This window comes from Hippopotamus amphibius, chromosome 13 (genome assembly GCF_030028045.1).
Source record: "Hippopotamus amphibius kiboko isolate mHipAmp2 chromosome 13, mHipAmp2.hap2, whole genome shotgun sequence".
NCBI lineage: Eukaryota > Metazoa > Chordata > Mammalia > Artiodactyla > Hippopotamidae > Hippopotamus > Hippopotamus amphibius.
Window position 1 is genome coordinate 67,694,536 of NC_080198.1, and position 19,831 is coordinate 67,714,366.

At 40.0% G+C, this 19,831-nt stretch overlaps 1 protein-coding gene across 1 annotated transcript in view; it reads left to right on the forward strand.

Moving 5' to 3' along the window:
* The window catches only part of PRDM5 (PR/SET domain 5), a 207,029-nt gene that overhangs the window by 160,823 nt on the left and 26,375 nt on the right, over positions 1-19,831 (forward strand). The window lies entirely within an intron of this gene.

Below are 19,831 nucleotides of genomic sequence, written 5' to 3' on the forward strand. Positions count from 1 at the left end.
ACACCAAGTTCAATCATCTGTTTTTATACACATATCCCCGTATTCCCTCCCTCCCTTGACTCCCCCCCCCACCCTCTCTCGAGTCCCCCCCCCCTCCCCGCCCCAGTCCTCTAAGGCATCTTCCATCCTCGAGTTGAACTCCCTTTGTTATACGACAGCTTCCTACTGGCTATTTTACAGTTGGTAGTATATATATGTCTGTGCTACTCTCTCGCTTCGTCTCAGCTGAATGAAGCATTTTAATACTAAAAAATATAAGGATGCCATCTGGCAGAGTATTTGCCAGTAGTGCAGATGCCAGCACTTCTTGAACAGAGGTGCTCCTTTCAGCATGTCACCATTCATTAATGCATATGAGCAAGTATATTTGCAAGAAAGAGGTTGAAAATAATTTGAATTATCGTGGGAGGTGTCAGACGAGGAAGGACAGCTCCTTGTTCTACAGGGCATGCCCAGTGCTGTCTTTCATTCTTTTTCTGAGGATGCCCTCTGTGCCTCTGCTGTCAGCACCTCTCACTGGAGTATTGTTATTCTACTATATATGGCTTTTTCAGACTGTCTCACGTGCTAGAAAAAAATGTGAGCCACTCACCCTCCATGCAGCCACATTTCTTGTCTTACTGTTCAGTGCAGGACGCAAGTAGATACTTTACATGAACTTTCCACGTGAAACAGCTCTTCTTGATTTTGCTGTGTCCATCTTTTCACTGCATCACCTTTGACGCAGTTCTGTTCAGCTTGGCCTTTCAAAAGTGCTTATGGTCTGTATGTAAATGCCATATTTTCTCAAATGTTAAGAGACATGCCTAATCCCCTTTATGAGCAATTCTAATTTAGGCTTCTCCTGGATTTTGCTTTTTACCTTAGCTGTAAAATAAAACTTTAGAGAAGACACATAATAATAATAATACCTTTCTAATATAATAATATGCTACCTTTCCACTTCAGTTCTGTAGGCCGTGAAAGGTAACCTCTGAGGTCCTGCTAAGAGAACACTCCTCTTGTCTTTGCGATGGTAGAGAGAGGCAGCTTCTGTGCTCATTAGAGTAAATCCACATTGGGTTTCTCATTATGATGTAAAATGTCATATTCATATATGGATATTAGGAACTGGAGTAATTGCTAAATATAAAATTCCTTCATAGACAATAAAGGATTAGACAAATATTACTGTTCATAATATGACTTAAATGTATATATTCAAAATCTTCATTTCACAGTGAGCGCTATTAAAGAGGTTTCCCTTAGTTTAGTTTAGGACGTTATTTTATGTGTGTGCAGTTGTCACAGTAGTGCCAGTAATGTGTTTTGAAGATACCAACCTACAGGCAAAGGAGCCCTGATTTCTCTCATCAAAACTCATGATGTTAACCAAAATCTGGTTTTATGTAATTATGCCTCAGAAGAGGCTGTTCAAATTACTGCAGAGAAAAAAATACCTTTTGTGTTTTCTCAAGAAGGGGTGATATTTCCAATTCAACTATTTTGGCTTTTACTTTGTTTTAATATAAAGTTTATTAATGAGAATAATGCTAATAGTTAAATACAGAGACCACTCATCACATGTCAGATACTGTATTCTAGACGTGCACATTTATTGATTCACGTAAGCCTCACAGCAACTCGTTAATGCGTTTAACAACTTTCTTAAGCCTCTGTGAGGTAGGTATTGTGATGATCTCTTTAAAAAGGAGAAAGTGAGTCAGAAGCAAGCGAGTAGCAGACTTGAGATTGGAACACAGGTGGACTGGTTCAGAGACCAGCCCCTCACCTACCACATACACACATTACCTGCCTTTTATTCAGTTGAATATTTTTTCATTCCACTGACTCTGATATACTTTCCTATATATTTTCAAACTAAACAAACTGCAGTAATGAACCCAAAAGTTTATTTAAAATTTATTTAAAAGTCTCATGTTCTTTTGAATATTTGTGCCTTGAGTCAAGGATTCCAGAATGCCTCCGGGTGTCCAGGTGCTGGTGGTACCTTTTTAGTAGCTCTCAAGCACTGACTTCACAGAAAGAAAACAAATCCCAGCTTGTGACTAAGGGAACACCAGAGAAGGCCTCGACTAGAAGCCCCAGGATTTTAGACAGAATCCCGTACAATTAGTAGAGAGTACTAGCAAAGGAAGAGGGTAAAGAGGTACAAAGAGGCCTTTTGGGTTTTGCTTCAAACTCTTCTTTAATTTTTCTTTTTCGTGCATTATTTATATTTTATCACAGACGGCTTCATTTTGAAATCCTATTTCCTAAGCATTGGATAGATACAGATATTTTTTGTATATCAGTGTAACTTACCAAAAGCTAGTTAAGATTATTAGCTCATACAATCAAATTAACATCAAAAACCAAAAGAGACTTTTTAAGAAGTGTTGTAGAGGGAGTCTCTGCAAGCTCCTATTTTTCCAATATTATTTGGGTTTGTAAGACTCAATTCAGAAGATAGCATTACATTTGGACTGTAACACTTTTCAATTTCAATCTTGTATTCACCTTACATTTAGTATTTAGATAGCTCTAATTCCAGACACTTTTTTTGTCCTTATTTCAAAAGCTTTTAATTCCAACAACAACTATATCATTTAGCAGGTTCCATCTTGGAGAAGTTTTGGTGAGATAACACAGAATTCCATGCCATGCCTGCACCCCCAGATTTGCATTCTGTGGAGCTGCACAGATGCCTTAGGGAAGGAACACAAAGTCCTTCACTTTGGATCCAGCAAGGGCCCCAAGTGTAGGAGATAATTTTGCTAAAATCCAAATTTTGCTAAAAGGCTAAACAATCATTAGTCTTTCACGGAGAGGCCAGGACTCAAGGCCACAGCGGGTAATTTATTCATTTCCTACAATATATTCTCTTTGTTTTTGATTTCCAGCACTTAGACTGTGATGTGCTAGATAGTTTTTCTTTATTCATCCCGCTTATTTCTGTGGTTTATTATTATTAGTTAAATTTGGGAAATTTCTCAGCTTCTTTCCCCAAATATTTCTTTGATCCCTTTCCATCTCTCTTTTTTCTAATAAGATGCCAGTTCCATATGTTAGAATGTTTGATGTTGCCCCCTAGCTCTTGGCAGTTCTCTTCTGTTTTTGTTTGTCTCTTTGGGTCTTTGCATTTCTGATTTCTCATTTCTCCTGGCATGTTCTCAGTTTCACTGATTCTTTCCTCTTACTGTGCTCAGTCTGCGCATTGAAGAATTTCATCTTTGATATCATCATGTTTTTATTTCTGATATTTCCATTTGGCTTTTTAAAAACAGTTTCCATGTCTCTGTTACAGTTTCCCATTTGTTCAGGCATGTTGTTCACCATATCACTGGATTCTTTGACAGTATTCATTATAGTTATTTAACTTCTCAGGTAGTTCCACCATCCGGGCCCTCTTTCAGTCTTGGTGTGTCCTCTAGTCTGTCTCTTGGTAATGGGCTGGGGGAGGGTTTGCTTTTTGTGTGTCACACAGAATTTTGATTGAATGCCTATTACTGCTTGTGAAAGAATAGTACAGACTGAGGTAAATACAATTTATACCTGGAAGTAGGCACACCTCTTGTTCTGCCAGGCCCTTGATGGGAGAGGTTGAGCTAATCCAGTCAGTACTTACAGTAGCTTTGGGTGATGTTGTTACTGTAGTTACCGTAGGCTTTACTCTCCTCCTGAGGTGGTCTGCCTTTCCATGATCTTCGTGGGAGGCCTGGAGGGCCCGGGGATTCCACAGTAGTTCGGCCCCATCATCAGGTTTTAGCAGACCCTGCATGCCTTTGCCGCAGAAGCCGTCTCCCCCTTTCCGTCTGCCCTGGCAGCTGGCGCTTGATACTCAGCACGAGACTGGAGTGGGGCAGAGGGCAGGAGACAGGCTCGGCGCGCTTCAGGGAAGGTGGTGCTGGTGTGAGCGCGTCCTTTCTTCTCTCGGTGGGTTCTCTCCTCATCCACCTTCTCTCCTTCGCGGGCTTTTTGTATTTGTTTTTTTGGCTTTTGGGAAGGCATAGGGCCTCTTTTGGGTGGGGTTGTGCTGATGTCTTAGTCTGGACACTGTGGCTTCAACCAAGACTTATAAAACAGCCTCGGTGATTAATATTAATTTTCCCAGGAATTTTAGGCTTGGAGATGCTCCAGGCAAAGTGCCAGGAACCACCCCTCCGCCAACCCATCTCTGTTGTCTTTTGTCTGAAAGGTCTTCTTGACCACCCTAAACTGTGTCTGAGGTATAGTCATTTCTTAACTCTTAATGTGTAATATCTCAAGTCCATTTTAGTACATTATACCTAGGAGCTATAGATCATCTGAAAATTATGGACCTTAGGTTTATCTTGTTTAGACACATTGAGCCAAAACACTCACTGTCAGTGAGTTAACATACATGCTCATAAATATCCGTTTTGTAAACATTAAGTTCAAAGAAATTGCTTTCTGTAACCTTACCACAGAAAGCTTCCTGTCTTGTTTAATCACTTTTGATTTTCAACATGGAAAACACCTGGACCAATTAAAAAGTTATTTCAGAAACCTTGCGTTTTGAACACCAGTTAAAACACCCAATTAGCTTACACAGGTTTCAGGGTTCTAAGATCACAGCTGAGTCTCCAGCCTTGTTTGTAGGAACAGCCAGAGTAGTTATTAAAAATATTAAAAATGGAATGAATTGCCAGTGGTTAAAAGTAACGACGAGTCCTTTATGTTATTTTCTATTTCATGAATTTTCTTTTGTGAAACTTCCTGTCCCTGATCCTTAGGCGGTTCAGATTTTCGGTGGGTTTACACATGTGTGCACGTTGTACCTCCTCTAGACTCCGGGCAGGGAGGAGTGGGTGTCTCGGAGTCCCTAGGCCTCCGGCACTGCTGGGTTTATGTGGCGGCTTTGGGGGGGTGCAGCACTGTAGCAACTTGAAAACTATGCAGAAGTTCTGACCAGAGCATCCAGCTGGTGAATCACGTGGGAGCCACGTAAGCTTGATGTTGAAGGAAAAAGAAAAGAGTGAATTCATTGTGGGTGAAGATGTTGGAAGAAGAGGACTGAGAAGTGGACGTCAAGGGGAAGAAGAGGCAAGAAGGTGCTCCCTAGCTACAGGAGGGTGGGGTGGAGTTTCTCAAGGTAGCCTTGGTGAAGAACAGAACAAGGTCTCTTGAGGATGAGAGTCAGTTTGGAATCCTCATGAACACAGTATGAGGCATGCCTAAAAACTTGGGAGACAGGTGCAGAAGCAAGCCTGTTGACTCAGGTAGGGGGTAGGCGCGTTGATTCCAGAAATGCTGGAGGGAGAGAGAGAGGGTGCTATTTGAGCTGAGCTCCGAGGACTGTGGAGGAGGGTATGCTGGGCAGACGTAGCCACACGGACAAAGTGAGAGCGGTACTTACAGACTCAGTTAGGATGGCCTGTCCACTGGGACCACGTGTAAGGATGCATGTTGAAGTCTGACTGCAGTTGAGACAGGCTAGGACTGAGGCGTTGGTCTGAATCCTGGAAATATATTTTATTTTCTGTGATGTGTCTTATTTTGAGTGTGTGTGTGGGGGAGGGGTGGTTTACATAATCAACTCTCTTGTGGGAAGTCATCCTTGAGGGTGGATTGAAGAAGGCAGGACTGGAGGTGGGGAGATGCTAAGGCAGGCATGCTGGAAGCAGCTGAACAAGACAGAGCGCCCACACCAGGCGACCCTGGGATTCAAAAGTAGGGAACTTTTATGAGAGACAGCTTTGAAATAGTCTTGACAAGGTTTGGGCGTGTAGTACCTGTAGGTGATGAAGAATAGGGAGGAGGCTGAACCTGAGATGCCTAGCATGGGTACTTTGAGGGATGGGGAGGTCCCACAGACAGGAAGAGTTGGTAGTCGATGTAGAGAAAAAGTGGGGGAGAGGAAGGAGGAGGTGCTGGGTTCATACTTGTATAAGCTAAATATGTGAAGAACGTGCTCAGCTATTTCTGTTTTTATATCTAGATAAGAGGAAGAGTTTTTTTTTAATTAATAATTTTTAAAGTTTATTATAACTTTAGAGAAATCTTTGAATTTTAAAAATTTTCATTTTTCTAAACTTCATCAGCTCTTGTGAGGCAGGGACAAGAGAATATGGCTCATTGCCATTATTTGAAAACATCTTTAATTTCGTTTTGGAATTAATGAATCTTTCATTGTTTCTAGAACCTACATATTTCTTGGGGGATTTTGTATGGCTTGCAAATGAATCGTTTAAGATAAATGGCTTTAAGATACCACTGTATTTTATTTGGCTCCCAAAATATACCTGCATGAAATGGAACATTCTTATTCTATCACAATAAGCTCCCTTTTCTCTGTAGAAGGGAAAATCAGACCATTTGAAAAATAACTTTGTTTTCAGGGACTGACAGCATCATTTTCTCCCATTCTTTCTCCCTTTTCTTTGTGAAAGTTCTTTTCGATGGTCATCAGCCCTTTGGCAGAGTGCCTCCCCTTCTTATTCTCTGTGTCTGGAGCTAGTCAGTTCTCTTCAAGTCACCAGCAAAGGAAGTTTTCAGCTTCTTGCTTAGGAATACTTTTTTTGGCACACCAAATGATGGTCCCAAAATTAGGACTTCGGGTCCAGGCATTCTAAAATCCGAGGAGTGGTTCCCTGAATTCCCCTAGGCTTGGAGAGTAAGAGGTGAAAACTTAAAATAAATTGGATTATGTATTGGGTAGGTAAACTATCCTGTAGGAAAATAGACAAAAGTCTTTTGTGGCGTGAAATTCTGTTTCACTGTATTTAGGGTTATAAGAGTAGAGTTCCACTGATGTGCAGGATTGAAGTGGACCTAGGCGTCAAGTGTGATTTTTCTGCAGAATTTTTTTTAATAGAACTTACATTTTCATTGAGTATTTTTGTGCCTAACTTGATTTTCAGAAGAAAAATAAGCTGATACTATCCATCTAAAACATAATGTGCGTTAGTTGGAATAATGGTGTGGTAAGGTCGTCTCCAAGATGGCTGCCCTCAGTTACTTCCCTCCCAGAATGCATGTGCTGCTCTTTACATCAACAGGTAGAGCCTAACTCCCCTTCCTTTCAGTCTGGGTCTGCCACAGTGACTTGCTTGACCAATAGAATGCAGCAGAGGTGATATTCTAGGACTTCTGAGACGAGGTAGTAAGAAACCTTGGAGTTTTTGCCTACTCTCTTGGAACCAACCACCATGCTGTGAGGACCCGAGGCCATGTAGAGAGGCCACAGAAAGGTGCTCCACACAACAGCCAACAGGAGCTGCCAGCCATGTGACTAAGCCATTTAGGACACCTAGGCGACTTCAGCTGCAGCCAAGTGACTGCATCAAGAGAGACTCTAAGAGAGAACATTGCCTGTGTGACAGTCAATCCACATAGCCAGTCAGTCGCACACACACAAAAAATACCTCCCAGTCAGTCCATAAAACCATGAGAAACAGTAGCTTGTTTTAGGTGAGTTAAGTTTTGAGGTGGTTTATAATGCAGCAGTAGGTAACTGGAACAAGGGCTAAATATCACGTAATGCTGAATAAGTGCAGTTTTAATTGTGAAATATGCTTCTATATTTTAAAGTCATTGACATTTCTGGACACAGTGTTAAAATGAGCACTGGCAGAGGTTAGCTGTTGGATCACAGTATCATTTGGTAATGGGAGGCATATTTTGTAGTTGGAAAAATACAATTCTTAAAATTCAGTTTAAAAAATGATACAATTGTTTAGAAAGGTATACACCGTTCTGAAAAAGATTTGAGAGACCTAGGAACGTGAAGTGTAAGGCTCTCATGATACTTATGTGCTATTGAATTCATAGACCCAAAGTCTGGTGGCAGATTTGCTTATGGAACCCTGAAATATGTATAAATGAGCTAAATTAAGAGATTTCAGTAACAGGCCTTGTAATTGATGCGGTGATGGCATGGCTGAAGTGATTAGACTTATTGCCGTTACAACATTTTCTCGTACATACTTTTTAGAATGGTAAATGGACAACCAAAGAGTCTAAAACTAGGTTATCTCTCAGTATTATAATCAGGAATGATACCTGTTTGGGGCCCTTTGGTGTGTAATTCTTGCCTTTGGGGCTGGTGGTCTCTGCTGAGAGGTAATGGTCCTGAGTAGACGGTTAGTTGGCTCATTCCCTGTTTAGGACTTTCTGTTTGATTTGGACAGATCCTAATTGCAAGTGTTTAAAATATACAGACCTCTGGTTTTTAATTTAACAAAATTACTGTTATAATTTGTTTGTATGTTTCTCCTTCCTGGACCTTGACTTTCACGTGGACAGGAATTTTACACCTCTTTTTCCTCAGCATCTGTGTGTGCCTGGCACCTAGTGGGTTGTCGAATTTTTTGAATGAATGAAGTTAAATTATATCAATAGTAAACTATATTAAATTTACCAAATTAACTCAGCAAATATATAGGTAAATTATATATATGAATTCATTCATTTATTCAACAAACATTTATTAAATGACTACAGTATGCTATAAACTGAGAATATAGCAATAAGCAAATTAGACATTGTCCCTACCCTCAGTGGAGCTTGAAGTCTGTTTATCGTAATTCTTAATTAGTCTGCAGTGCCTTCTCATACTCGGAAGGTCTGGGAAGACAAGAGTTTGTTCCTTCAGCAGATATTTGTGATATGTCCATCGTGTGCCAGAAACTGCTGTCACAGGCCCTGCCTGTGTCCATCAGGAAAGATGAACACTAAAAACATTATTTTAAGTAATAAATAATATTAAGTGTGCAAAGTGATGGAGCGAGAAACTACTGGGTCCCAAGTGTGTAAGCAGGCACTAAGCCTGGTCCTGAGATCCTGGCGTCTTTGGTGTGATGCTCTTCTGTCTCACGGTGGTCCTGCTTCGATGTGTTGGCTGTCTTCTGTTACGTGTGCATTTCCCCATTTGCTCATGTTACAGTGAGTGAAGGCCAGTTCTCTCTGTCTAGGTAGAAATGGGCCCCTGTACACCTTTTGCTCTGTGCTTGATGTACTCTGTTCGTGTACACTGGGCCCACTTTCATCTGCTTGCCTGCTTGGACCGTTCTTGTATCTGGCTTTAAACACTTTGTTCTGGGAGGTCTGTTTGCCAAGGAGGGAAGCTGGAGGTCTGTGGTCCTCTGATGGAGCCATTCCCACCTTTCCTATCTGCCCTGACACACGCGGCAGAGGAAGCTCAGGTGGCCGCTGTGCACCTCAGGCCACAGTGTGGACTGTGTACGGTGCATCAAGCTCCAGCCTGAACCCCTGCTGCTTATTTGCTCACTGAAGACAGCATTTGGGATGGACATGAATGATCACATTGTTAGGGGATAACAGTAAAACTCATCTCCTTTGTAGAAGAGGAAGTAGATCATTTGCAAACTGTAGTCTTTACTATGAATGAGAAATCACTTTACCACTGTTGATAATACATCACTGTGCCAAGGCTCGGAGGTTGTGCCAGTTGATCTAAAGATTGTCCCTCTTAAATCTGAGGATACAGGATAATTCGTTTATTCTGCAAGTCTTTATTGAGCCTACTATGTGCCAGGACTGTACTAGGTCTCAGGGATACATGGTTGACTGTATAGTGCAAGATGCCTGGGAGTTTCAGGTCCTTTCATGTGATGGATTGTGGCGTATAGAGAGGGTTTAATTGAAAAAGGGACTTCCAGCGTTAGCAGAGGACAGATGATGAAGGTTCTCTGGATGCTGGATGAAAGTGTTTAGACTTTACCCTTAGGGCTGTTAAGCCCTGAAATTCGGTCCGTGACCTCAGAGTTTTGGCTTTTTCAGACCCTGCTAAGTACTTTGCTTCTAGCTGATTACTGGTCAGTACCAGCCCTGCTCTGACTGTCAAGTGACCTTGTTCTTAAATCTTAGAGGGCTGTCTCTCTGTTCTGTGCTGATCCTCAGCACTCTGATCCCTGGGACTCTCCTTTGCCTGCTGATCACTTTTGACTATTTTGCCCAGGTAGTTTTGGGAGGGACAAGGGAGTGCTTCAGGAAAAATATCTGGGCAAACCATCCCTGGAGAAACAGTAAAAGCCTTTTCTTTTTCCAGTGACCTTTTCCTAGTCTACATTTGGTCTTCCTTTTTCCCCATGGCTTTAGAATAAGGAGTAAAACATCTGCCTAAAGTCAAATGACTCTACCACCCATCCACCTTCCAAACCTGACAGGCGAGCTCTTTTCAGCAGTTTAAGGGATCCGCTCTTTTCTGCTCCAGTAGGGTAAAGTAACACAAATACGTATATCATATTAGTGTCTTTTTTCCCCATCTGTCACGTAACCCTGAGGGGGTATTACAGCAGCTGGGATCAACATGATGTTTTAACTGGGGTGTTGGTGAAGCTTTGAGCTCATTATCATTTGAGCTTATGAGTAACGTAAAATTCAGGCAGTGTCGTCTGAAGGGTTTATTTATGGAACATTGATGACCTGGTTTATGCTGCTGTTATCCTGAACAATAAGAATAAAACCAGCTCCCTGGGTTGTAAGTTGCAAATACGTATGATGACATGTGGCCTTTCTTGATTATCTCACATAATGTCTTAAAAATTGAAAACAAAACAATTTATCTTAGAGCGCTCTGTGACAGTTTCTATTTAACTTTTCTTATCAATGACTTCAAACAGTTGTGGCATAAATAGAGAACTGATTAAAGAAAAAACTTTTGACAGATGTGGTATGTTTCACATTGTAACTCTTAAGATTTAGGAGGGCATACATTTAGTCTCAGTTGCCCAGCTAAATTTTGAGTCGACTTCTAAGTTATGTATGTGCTGTATATTCAAGGAAGGGTTAAGAAAGAGGGTTAGCCCCTACGTGTTCTGGGGGAAGAGATGATCAGATAGCGCATAACAGAGCCTGTGAGAGGAGTATTCCAAGGGTGTTAGAAACACAGAGAAGGAGTACCTGCTTCATCAAAGGAGAAGGGTTCAGGCAATGAAAGGTGGCAGGAGAAAGACTGATGAGAATTAAGTCTGCAGGACTAGAAAGCTCACTCACAAAGACTCCATGGAAAGAAAAATAAAAAGGCCGAGCAACAGAAGAGTCTCCAAAAGGAAACCAAGAAGGAGCAGCCAAAGAGGCTGAAGCAGAACCAGGGGAAAAGAGGTGACACCAAAGCTGCAGGAGAGGAAGAGACTTAGCGTTTCAGGGAAAAAAAATCACACGTGCTCTCTTCTTCTTGGAGTTCTATGACCTATAAGTATACTACAGGTTGGAAAGTCTCACAGTAAAGATATTTCATGTATTGTTTGTTTAACCTAGCATTTACCAAGATAATTTGAGCAGAGTCAATGAGTGAGTGAGAGAGAGAGAGAGAGTGTGTGTGTGTGTGTGTGTGTGTGTTCTTTTACACCTCACTGAAGGTTGTGTTCTGCAAAACACTATTTAGGAAATCTTGGTTTAATTCATCCCGTGATTGGCTGCCACAGTAATACTTACAAAGGTCAACGTTGATGTGTCTCAGTTACTAAAGAAGACAAAAATGACAGCAAATCGACAGTGGCTCCTCATTGCCTGCAGACTGGCACCCACGCTGCCCTGAGGTGCCCTGTGCCCTCCTGGCCATGACGCCCCCACCCCTAGTCCAGCCCCTCTTTCCCTGAGAGCGCAGACACACAGTATTGACAGCATGTCCTTCTCCTCATGTTTTTGTGGATCTGCTTCAATATTTCTTTAGGGTACAAATAAAATAATCTGGTTCTCTGGCCTCTGCCTCCTCCCTGTGGAGATCTTAGCTCTCCTTAAAACTCCTGGTCAGGCATCAGCTTCCCCACCGCCTTCCCTGCCACCTCTGCCACGGACATATTCTACTGATACATTAATTATATACTGTATTAACTCAGCTTTTTTCACTTTTGCGTCATAGTTTTCCTTTTCTTTCTTCTTTTTTCCTTAACACTTGGTTCACTTATTCAGTCATTCAGCAATGTAACTGTATGTCTTTTAATTTTCTATTTATCCTTATTGGTGTTTATCTTTTCTGTAAAAAGGGAGGTTTTCTAAATAGTAGGAACTCATTAGATATTTGTTACTGATCATTCCGTGTCAGCTAATCATAAGTGTAAGTCAGGGGGCTTTAAGTCAGTGGCGTTTTAGGCCAGCTGTCTCCTCCTCTGCCTGGCACCCGCGGTGGAAACCGGACACGTTGGCTAAGGGCTCCAGGATCCACTGAACTGTGCCTGGGAGGACTGGGCTGGGTCAGAGTGCTGTCAGAGAACACCATAATAATAATAATAATGTAATAATAATAATGCAGTTGTTTCAGGGATGTCTACCGAACTCCTTCGTGAACCTGGTATATCAACAAGGGGTATGTGTAGAGCAGTTTGCAGATTTAACTAAAATAAAACTCTATAAATATTTAGCATTTAAGCTGATGGCTGCTTTGCCACCACTATATTATCTTTAGACTTTAATAACATATACTTCAGGAGTTAAAGGAAAGTACACGCTCTCAGAAATGTGTAAAGAGAATTTTTCTTTGTTTTTAGGATAGGCAGTATGCAATTAATTTTTTAAAAGAAACAAGGCCATTAGTCTTATTAAAGTAATTCATTTCTCTACTATTTTATCTCTGAAAGATTTTTATATTCATCTTGTATTCTGTTCAGGGAGTTTTAATTACTAAAGTATCATAAGAATCTTGAAATAAAGGACTATATTTATATGAAGGTCCCATTAATGGATTTCAAGAACAACGCTATATTAAGGCTCATACGTAATTTCCTTTCTTTATAAAATCACCTCATTTATATTTTCATGATTTGTGTACCTTTTTCGATTTTGAGTTACATTATTCATATGCGTATTTTGATATTACATAGAAGAAAGCAGGTTGACATAATATATAAAATACCCTATTAAATCCTTATTATGGGCTAAGCATTATGAGAAGCAAAATCCTATGAAATAGGTGTAATATCTCATGTCACAAATGCGGGAAGTGAGGCTTGAGAGATTAAGTAGCGTGTCCAGTCATACGACTAGTAGTGGCCACACAAAAATCGGAAATCAGATCTCTTTATCACTAAAGACCTTATTCTTTATTACTACATATATAGCTATCAAGATGTTCCTAAAGGATTATGTTCCATATTCCCTGAACCAGTCTTTCACAAAAATTCTAAGAATATTGGGGTTGACTTTTCACTCAGTTCAGTAACAACGCATGGCTGCTCCTGAGTCCACTGGATGCCTGCCAGCGCCCCCTGCAGGGTCCCCAGGGTTCATGCTGTAGTGTCTTGCTGGAGGATGCTCCGTGATGACTGCCACAACGGCACCCCTCGTAGAAGATTCTTCAGCAGCACCAGTATGACCTCTACAGGCATTTTCCCTTCACTTGCACTTTAAACTATTTTCGGGAAAATATTGTTAATATTTTGAAAGCCACCAGGGAGAGATATTTCATGTTCCTTGTAATCCATTTAAATAAGTGAAATTTCAGTGTAGGGAGATATACTCCTCACATTTTATCTAAATCCCTCATGTTGCAGTTTCTCTGCATCATTGCAAAGTAAAACAGCATTTTGAATGTACGAACCTTTCAGAACTTTGAAGATGGCTATTTTAGGTATAATATTTTTCCAGGAAGATACATCTCGGCCAAGAATGACTCACAAGGTCACACAGCAAGTTGATAACAAGAACAGTGGTCAGGACATGTGAACTGGGGCTTTGACGGTCCTGTCAGGCCTGTCAGTCAGGCTGCCTTCATGTCCAGGAGGTTGTGAATATTTTTTAATCGCTTTGATTTCAGTATTTAGGATAGAAATCTGCTGTTTTTGATTCAATTTAAATTATCATGTGGATGTTCCCTTTTTCTCCATAGAAGCTTTACTCTGATTTTTTTTTTTCACTCTAAAAGAGGCAGTTAGTGGTTCTAAGCACATGAATATCATTTACAATTTGACTAACCCAGACCATGTTTATATTAAAGTAAAAATCTGCATATCTTGAGAAATGTTGAGGCTCTGGCTGTCTCCTTCTTCATTTTTCCAAGACTTAAGTCCTTATGCTCTGTATAAATCATGGTTCATTAGAGAGAAAATCACCTCCTTCTGGGGTCCTAGATGCATAGCTTCTAGGTGGGCTTTTGCTCCACTGCTTTTGAAGAATATTTAGACATGCTACTTTAACATTTTTTCATTGAACGTTTTAACATGAATTTAAACATGTAGAATTCCATTCTTTACCTTCAGTTTTCATCTCATTTTTAGTTCTGTTCTCATTTGCAAGTTATTATTTTTTGTCACAGATTTGGATATTTTGCAGTCAAATCTTATTTCTTGTGTCTGTCTTCTATTTAGTTGATCTCCTCTTTATGGGAAATCTGTGTAATGTGGGTGCTACCCTTTCTTGTGACCTCAATTCTTCTAAGAAGTATTTAAGTACAAATATTAAAAGGTTAATGCCATGCCGGTAATGCAACACTGAGCAGAGTGTGTATGTGGGGGTGGATCTTGCTTGGTGGGAAAGTGAGAGATGAGTTTGTACAAGAGAAGTGACTCTACCAAGTTCTATGATGTCATGTCCTTGCAAAATGAAAGCAGGGATTAACTCAAAAAAACCAATTGGTCTCTTTCATTTTTATGAATATTTGGATATTTTTAAATGTAAGTATTCTCTGAAATCATTATTGCATGGAAACAGAATCAGAAAGAATATATATTTATATTTAATATTACATATGATATAAATATATAATTAGACAATTATATAATATATAATTTATGTGATAAAATACATAAACTATACATAATTTTTATAATTTTTTAAATACATAAAAATAAGTATAGGGTATAAGTTTAGAAGTATATAAGATATATAAAAATATTAAAATATATAATATTTTTCAATTTCGTTTCCTCTGTAATTATATGCTCGAGATTGAAAACAGAAATAACAGGAACCAGAATTGAGAGAAGTTCCTCAAATACAATTTTGTCACTAAATGTTATTTATCTGTTAATGTTTATAGTATAAGATTTTAAAGACATATCAGACAGATGGATTGTGTTCCTAAGTTTTTTTTTTTCTTTTGTAAACCTCTGATTTATAGTGATGATGGTGGTGCTGACTGCCTGTGGCCTTGATGCCAGGTTGTAACAGATGCGTAGGATAGATTACTGATTTGAGATTTGGTGTTCTGGAAATCATGAAGCAGGAGGAATGGGCAAGAGGCTTTGGGGACTGGTAATCAGATCTGAAACCTTTCACACCAGGGTCAGTGGTTGAGCCAGGGCAAGTTGTGAGTGACATAAACCACTTGTCCAAGGACTGATCCTTAGAATGATAGAAAACCGATGGTCTGAGGTTCGTCAGTGATACTTTCAGAGTAAAAAGTACTTTCTGCCTCAGCAAAAAGTGAAGACATTTGAGAACCCCCGTAAGCTTTAGGACTACCCCTGAGACTCCCTGAGTGCCTGGCTGCTGAGCCCTAAAGCCTTTGGCACTGGACTTGACCCAGGTCTCAAACACCCCAGGGTATTTATACCAGAGGCAGGACGCATCCCAGCCCCGAAACTCAGCACTTCAGTGAGGGAAATTGTAGAGGTTTTCCCAGGACTAGTCACAATATGCATTACAGTGCATTAATTTGAATTCCACTTAACTCAGACTTTTGTCATTACCATATACATCATATCTATATGTATACAGATCATGTATGGATACACATATACATACACCTTTCTTATGCATGTAGTTTGCTGTTGCAGCTACTCCTTGTATTCAGTGAATGAACGTATTTGGTTCACTGTGCCAGTGTAAGTTAAAATGAACATTTTGCTAGAATGGATGTGCCTGACTGCTTTGGATCTATTCTGTATATTTGGCTTTCTAGAGGCAACAGAAGTGAAAGAACTAAAATTAACATGTGTTTTTAGACATGTAAGCAGTGTACCAGGTCATTGCCAAAAAAATGGCATTCCATCTATAATATAGTCTTTAACACGCAGGACAGTTTATCACCAAGTAATAGATGACCAAATGCCTGAATTTTGAATTTTTTAAATATTAAACTCTGTTTATACGTCCCTATTGGCAGGACATGAGTGAATTCTCCAACATCTGTCCTGTTCAGAGCTGCTGGCAGGGCCGCGGCTGCTGCATGCTGGATGTCTGTTCCTTCTTAGGCAACACTGGCCTTCGAGCCCCGGGGGTCTGCTCTCCTCCCCTTCCCCAACCTCATTTTTGTGTCTTGGGATGACCAGTGTATGTTTTCATCCCTGTCTGAAAAGAGGTCATTGGAGATTGGGTCTGTACTTAATTTGATAGGAAGGAAACACATGCACTCACTGAACTCTCCCTGAGCATTTGAACCTCATTGTGCCTTAGTTCCTTTCTGTGCAGAAATAAGAATTATGTTAACTGACTCTTCTGCCAAGTGTGTTATTTATGTTGATTTGACTTAGACAATATCTGGCTACTACAGAGAAACCATTGCCACTGCACTTATAAAAGGAGAGAACAAATTTCTGAGAGATTGTACTGGCAGTTCTTTTCTTACATGTTAGTATATTCTGAAGGGACTGGTATCTCTAAACCAAGAGGTAAATGTAAAGAATTGAATCAGTAAACAAGATCAGTATGCAAAAGAATGGTTCAACACTGAGATCTGTGATTCTGTGAGGTTCCTTGTGTCTTGGAATTTAGTAAAAACAAGGAAATGGCCTCAATTAAGTCTTTTCTTTTACCTAATATATTCTGAGAGAATGATTTGGACAGTTTCTGAGTAACTCTTGACAGTTCATCTCTGTCAAAATGTTCTTCCTTTAACAAAACAACAAAACAAAACCCCCTCCTTGAGGGAAAAACAATTTTGTTTGGCCTGAGCAAAAGCTTGGCACTTTACCCTGAGGCACTCCTTGTGCCTCCAGTACCCTTAACCTGCGCCCACTGGGATGGAAGCCACTGTTCTCAGTGGGGATCGTCAGTACTTTTCCTGGTAGCTGGGTTCATCCTTCCACGGACAGTGGAGACTGTGGCTCTTTGCACGTGGGATGAGAGAATAGGAGAGAGGATGGGGGGGGGCGGGGTGTAGGCAAGCTTGTGTTAGTCTCTTTTAGTGTGCTGCCCGCTCAAGTGACAGCTGAGTGAATCTACAGGGACGATGCGTATCGTTCCCTAGATGGTATCTAAATGGGACATGACAATGGGCTGTTATTTGTAAATTCAGGTGGTGCTGGTTAATAGAGAAACCGGCTTGGCGTTATTTTGCTCTTTGCCCCACACTGAGGGGTTTCCTGGAATGTGGGACCTTTAGGGCTAAAACCAGGCTAATCAGGAGTAAATGGGGACAGTTGGTCATACTAGTCATGGTTCTTGAGATTAATTATTGAGAAGTCCCTTCTCAAGGAACATACTGAGCCCAAAATAATCAGAAGCTATTAGGTAAAAAGTCGCCACTATTACCAAAAAAAGCAAAATCTGATTTGTTACTGGTTACTGTTGATGGCTGTAGGTTATTATTTTTATGGGTAGGAATGATATTTTGCAGAAGTTACGAAGTATACATCAGCCTGCTGGAGTCTGTATAGTGGCACCAGAGATGACAAAAAGTTTTCACAAAAAAACTCACCCATTTGTGAAAGAAGATTAAGCTCAGATTTACTTACTGAACAAAACTGTATTAGATGAAAAGGGTAAAGAGTGAAGATGCTAATTTTATGAATTTCTTCCTATTTTTTAACATTTTAGGCTGACCTACTTTTTGTCAAAACATTTTATGACTTGAGTACATTCAGATATAGCAAGAGCTCTGCCAGGACAACTATGGAATTCTCACCTGTGCAAATAGACAGGGTGTTTTTTTCAGCATTTTTGAGGTTTGAAAGGGGCAGGTTTATGCTACTAGCTCCTTGCCATCTGTGCGGTGTGTTGATTCAGGGATGTAATTTATATTGATGATATGATTTCCTCTGATTTCTGCCCACTCCTTGATGGTTTTGTTTCACCTGTTGACATGAACTTGGCTGAAATGACTGCTCTGTTGGCCATGGGTGAATTAGTTGCATGTGTGATAGCACCTTTCTGCTGTGTTCTTATTATTTTCAAGATTGTGTAATGGGATAAGTATGTTATTCCTTTAGAATTAGATATCCCTTTTCTAGGGCTGTGCATTTACATAATTCCTTCCTCCTAGAGACCTCTGAATAAACTTTATGGTTTTATTCAAGATGGATTACACTTGCCACCATCACATATGTCAGAAAGCACGCTTGTTATTTTTGGAAGTAGGCAAGTTGAATTAAATCAGTCCTCTGTGGGCTGATTGGATCTGCCTCTTAAATGTAGTCTGTGACTGTACTGAGTTCTCATTCACATCTTTCTCTGTACCCCTATGTCATTCCCCCTAAATTGACAGGGATATTTGTTAATGTGCTGAATACCATATTTCAGATTGTGTAGCCACAAAAGCTCAGCTTCATGGACAAGTGCACCTCAACTCCATCTGGTCCATCTGCCCTATCTTTGCTTCACAGACCTCTTGGACTCTCCTTGAGCATAAGGGCCACATTTTAAACCTCACTGTGTTTCCCACGGTTCCTAACACAATGTCTTGCTCAATACGCATGGGGACTTTTGCTGATAAATTTACCCTCAGTTACATCATCCTCTAATCATGGGAATTTTCCTGATGCTGTCAGCTCACTTGTATATAGAGCTTGAAACATTTAAATTAATTGATTGGTTAGCTTAAAATACTAGTTCACATATAGGAAAGGACCTTTTCAGAGGAAGTGGTGAATATTTTTCTTCCTAAATTTGCCTTTGGTAGTGGATTACTATGTCTGAGACTCTACATTTCTTAGGAACATTGCATTGGTAAACAGAGATCCTCAGAACATGATTTCGAAAACAAAATTAGGCTGTCTTAAACTTGTGAGAGTTTGATTTTTAGTAGCAAATTTTGGGGATACAACAAACAGAAATGTTGAAGACAATATGTGATAGGAGTGAGGCAGTTGCATTACCAACCTGGGCTCTCACAACTCTGAGAGTTTATTCTCATAATTGGCTTCCATTTGGATTGTTATTTGAAACAGCATTTTTGCCTTGGATACTATATTTATGTCTTATCCGTGTGCGTGTTTTGTATATATATCCTCTATATTTTTTATCATATTTATTTCCCTTCTGTTTCTTTATATTTTCAATACAATTTGTACTTAAAGTTTAATTTATAATTTTTAAGATGGTGAGCATAATTTTTTCCTTATCAAATTTTCTTGTTCATACAATTAGTCTTTTGTACAATTTTTGAGGGAAAAAAGCTAAACAATTAGTTATTATTCAGAGAAAGAAATAGTTTCCCTTTAGATAATTTAATAACACTCTTTCACTTAACCAGCATTCCTTTTCTTCCAAGGATTACAAAGAACTTATCTTTACAATGCACAGATCTCATATCGTTCTTAGCATTCTTATTAGAAAATATATTTTCAGCTCCTTTTGAACTCCATGTGTATAAGGAAAACACTGCTCTCCAAAAGAACACTCACTTCCATTTTTAGACCTGGGGTTTTAGACTGTGTTGTGTATTATCACTTTTAATAGCCAGCCACTGACTTCAGGTTTCTTGGTCATTGTTACATAAGTGTTATGCTTCAATCGGAACTAGATGTATTTTCTGTCACTAGAATAGAGCTGCTGGAATATGCCGTGATGATTGGGAAGATGTAGAAGGCAGAATGCTTTCATATCTACATAACCAAAGCCTAACTTAAAAGGCCTTACACTGTGGTATTTATTAAGTCCCATAACAAGGTCGTTAGAGGTAGGGCCAGCCTGTGGTGGGTTTATGCAGTGGCTCAGGGGGGTCTTCCATGGTCCAGGCCCTCTCATCTCCCTGCCATCCTCAGCCGGTTCC